We start from the raw sequence: 4,726 nt of genomic DNA on the forward strand, positions 1-4,726 counted from the left end.
ACCATATCTAATGTCAAAATCGTGAATTCTATGTTTTTTACAATCTGATGGTTATATATGGCATTGAAAGATTATTATTTATTATTATTATTTATTATTATTATTATTATTATTATTTTGAATTTGGATAAGATGACTATCAGGTGCAACAGATTCAAAAAAACAACAAATCCCATCAGTCATAACCTCTTGATTAAACTGATTGTTCACAATTCAGCTCACTTGGGCATCCAAATGCAGCGTGCATGCCTTCACAAGATCAGTAACATTGTTTTCTTGGATATGTGCTGCTTTGCAGTTTTCTTTGTCATTGAATTGTTTTTACTCCATGTTTTATATTTACTTGATATGGATTTATTGACAGTTTCCAGTAATGATTATTGTATTTTTCAAAACTATGGTACTAATTCCCTACTTAAAAAAAAAAAAAAAAATTTATTTTACTCACGCACACACACCCCCACAACACTCACACTAGTGGAATTTCACCACCTATGGATACTCGAACCCTTGATCGGGTGTTGAAACTCCTGAGAGTCTACCACTCACACTAATTCCCTACTTGAACGGTTAGGATTACCTTCACTTCAACCATCCAGCATTATAGCATGGCAACAGTTATTGGACTGTGCCTGCGAGTTAAGCTGATGCGCTGTTTCCCTCCACATTTCAAGGTCAGTTACTGCACCTAATCCTATCTTGACAGGGCTAAGATTTCATCATCTGCTGCAAGGTTGAACTTGGAAGAAGCCTGTTTATACTGTCACTTTCTTTTTGAGGAATAACATATATGTGGTTTAATTTGTCATCAATTAATCCATGTTATAATGTTATTTGTCAAAGGTATTCTGTTTTTCATTTGTATCTAAATGTGAATTCTTTTCTTACTTTCTTTGTCATTTGTCATTTTTTCAGTTATTGTTTCAATTTCTAAAAAAATCATCTTTTAGTTGATGGTTCATAATTACCTTGAATTAGCACCATTTATCCTGCTGAGATTTGTTTTTCCTTTTGTCATGCTCAATGTATTTAGACTCAAACTGTAAGCAATCTCTACTAACAGAAAATCACATACACACAACATAGAAGTTCTTGTGTCATAAAGATGGGATATTTGGATGTATGTGTAGGTGGGTCTTCTTAATGTGGACGGTTACTACAACTCCCTTCTTACTTTCATCAAAAAGTTGTGGACGATGGATTCATCAAGCCCAATCAGCGCCACATAATCGTGTCCACACCAAACGCCAAAGAGTTGGTGCAGAAACTAGAGGTCGTGGTGCCCTCCTTTCTATTCATCTAAAAGGTGTGTTTGGGTCTCCTTTGTATTTTGCGTAATGACTTAAATACTATTTACATCTTACACATGGACTATGGCCATTTTTAGATACCAAAGGCATCGACAAATACCCGAAAGTTCAGAAGCAGATGCAGGCCTTGTTGGCCACATTCACCTTGATAAGGTGTGTTTGCCCTGCATAAAATTTGGTTTAGTTTCTTTCTTGAGATAACTTATTTTCAGAAACAGTGACACTATAAATTCTGTTACATGTGGAACTCATTATTAATTTGATCAGGATATTAGCGTCTGCCAGATAATTTCATTTAAATTCTGCTGTAATGATTTTGAAGAACATCCAAACTGGCCCTTGTTTGACTACAAACAACACAGTTTGAATAAATCATCAATTATCCCATGGTTGATAGGTGTGCCATAGAAATTGCATGTGCAGAGGGTGTATGTAGAGCTAGCATATTTATTTCTATATTGGCCTTTTCTTGTTTAACAGCAACCTTATATAGTGTAAGCATATGGACATTGCAAAAACTTTCTTCTTCTTTTTTCCTTGTTGGTGCAGGTCAGGTGCATCATGCAAGGTTTTTTTTAATTTTAATTTTAATTTTTTATTTTTATTTTTAATTTTTTATAATTCTTAGTAATGTTTCAAGGTATTGTCCAACCCATGCGGTTTTCTCACTGGCTCTTTGGGTCTCACCAAATAAATGGACTGATTAAGAGTGATCATTCTTACATTTACTTTCGTAAGAACAATTGAATGTGTTTAGGGACTTTCTGCATGTCCACTGTATCCTTTTATAATAATCACTATTACATTAATGTTTTTCAGCTTATTGCATGTTTGTGTTTGCAGGTAGTTGGTTCCAGTACTTGGCCATTCGGATGAGTTTGTTAGTTTATTCTTAACTATATAATGTCTATAAATCAATCTATATAGCTGCCTTCTTGATCATGTTATGTTTTCTCAGGTTTCTCTTGTTCCCTGATTTGCTATAATTCTATTTTTTCCTCATTCTTACCATTTCTGGTGCAGGGTGTTGACCCAAGAATCAAGGTGGAGGTTTGGCCTTTCCTAATTAAGAGTGTAAGATTTTTCAGCCTTTAGACTTTCACTGCATGTCTGTTTTCAATTAGTTGGTTTCCGGTGGTGCTATGTAGCTTATAATTTTCTAGTATCATTTCGAATTATCTGCCATAGCTTTTATTGTATGTCAAGAGTAAGATTTTTAATTATGTTGTTGGTAAACTTTTCACTTTGGAGATTCACATGGAACCACTCCATGGTTTAATGCCTTTGCAATCAGATTGTATATGCAGATGCTCTATTCTAAGAAACCAGTTTGGTATAAAGAGAAAAGGCTAGAATTTTAACTATTATATTTTGTTGGATAGTTCTAATATTTTTTATTTTATTTTTATTTTTTTGAAACAAAACACGGATAACATTTTTTTTTTTTTGAAGAGGAATTTTATTTATAATCAGCCAAAGATGTACAATCTTGCAGGCAGGAACCAACAAAAAGGATCGGGCCGCGCCTATCGTATACCGGAAACAACTGAGGCTATGGACAAAAAGACAACCGGACTATTCCACAAGAAAAACTGCCCAAACAGGGGCCAGCGGGGGACCGATTAAGAAAATCTGAAAATGCCAATCCCCGCATTGTCGAGGACCAGAGAACCCCTGATGGTTCTCGGATGGATGGTTCTAATATAAGACAAAATAGTCTTGTCCAGTCAAAAGATTATAGAGACTTTGATTGCAAGTAAAGATGTCATCAAAGCATGGTTGTAGGAGTGTAATTGTAGATGGGAGAGATATCATTCATGAGAGTAGAATTCAAAGAAGGAAAATGTTGTCATGCGGCTGAGTGTCAAAACAAGTAGAACAGTTCCCTAACAGAATTCCATTATTTAGAATGCATGAGTTCATGCGTTCTTGCACCTGCAAGTTAGGACAAAAATCTGGATTGCATGTGGTTGTACTACTGAAGAAGTCTTCCGAGTCAAAGCCTAAACAATTTGGGATATAAGATTTTGCGCTTTGTTATGAAAATGTTGTGCATTAGTGATGTATGATTTTCGTTATTGGCTGGCATTAACAGGATGGTTGTTCATTAGTTTGACAGGTTTCCTTTGTTTGTGCAGCTATGACTTAAATAGTAGCTAACCATCCATTTTATAGGCAATTTGTTTGATGGTTAGAATATTTAATTTGTGTGTTTTTGAAGTGTGGTCCAAGTTGACTGATTGGATCATGAAAAAGCTGAGCATTAAACTGTATTAAAAAAAAAAAAAAAAAAAAACGAGGGATTTACTTGGGTATGTTTGGAAGTTCTAGTTTTGGGTGTGTTAGGAAGTTTCCACATTTATATTGAGCAGAATGGCATTTTGCTCAATACGGTGGCTTGCTGCACTTAGCTAACTTACCATTTGGAGCTGGTTCGATGTGCTTTCTCGATTCTATTCAATGCAAAATGTGGTCTCTACACTTCCCTAAAAAAGCCAATTTCAAATGCAATGTGATGCTAATTGTATTTTCACCCTTTTCAAAACTGGTTCTTGATCACATTCACAACCATAAACATTGTAAAAATGTAGAAACACTTCTACAAAACTTCCTTATAGATGGTAGGCAATAACTCAAAAGCATCTTCGGTCTGTGAGTTTTGAAACTTCTGTATCACGGTTGCTAAAAGGACTGTCCTACTCTGTTTTTTTTTTTTTTTAAAATTTTTATTTTTATTTAAAAAAAAAATCCTATGAAACTAATTTTTATATTGGTTCCAGTACTTGGCCAGGCTATTTTAGATGTTACACCTCCAAACAAAACATAGTTCATTTACATGTCAACCATTTTAAACTCTCTCTGCCTTTTTAAAAAAAAAAACTTAAAGGTCATCAGAAGGGCTAGAAAGGGTTGTTCACTTCTTCTCCTTCTACTCAGCAAATGGATTCATATTTCTCCACTTCTTTTTCTTTGGAGAATTTTGTCAGTCTGGGAAACGGTTTCAGGCATGGTTTTTATTAGGCCCATCGCCCCGAGTCCATAGAGGAGGGGGTACATAAGTCCACTATCGAGCAAGGCTCTGTTCAATGCACAGATCGCAACACAGGAGCAAGACTCCATTTAATGTGCGGCCAAGGGTTTAATGTCAGTCTCTCGGAGAAGAGGCCAATTTTGGTGTCTTGAAGGAATGGAAGTCCTCTTAGATAAAAAGGGGTCGGGGATACTTATAAACCTCCCGACCCTATTTTGCACACGGCTGTCCATGATCAAAAAATGGCCCTGGGTGAATATGCCAAGTGTTGGTGCACTACCATCCTGTTGATAGTTGGTCAACGCTACCTCTTAGGCTTTCATGGTCCATGCTCCAACGGGTTTGGGGCGTGGAAACAACTTTTAGCGTTTTGCCTTAGGAATTC

General features: G+C 35.9%; 1 long non-coding RNA gene across 1 annotated transcript; it reads left to right on the top strand.

Annotated features, from left to right (window-relative positions):
- Positions 1-515: 515 nt before the first annotated feature.
- Positions 516-1,563, top strand: LOC131244628 (uncharacterized). The gene is made up of 3 exons (XR_009170430.1): positions 516-674; positions 1,131-1,273; positions 1,388-1,563. It is a non-coding gene; the product is annotated as an uncharacterized LOC131244628 (long non-coding RNA).
- Positions 1,564-4,726: the final 3,163 nt, after the last annotated feature.

The sequence above is a fragment of the Magnolia sinica genome, chromosome 4 (genome assembly GCF_029962835.1).
Source record: "Magnolia sinica isolate HGM2019 chromosome 4, MsV1, whole genome shotgun sequence".
Lineage (NCBI taxonomy): Eukaryota > Viridiplantae > Streptophyta > Magnoliopsida > Magnoliales > Magnoliaceae > Magnolia > Magnolia sinica.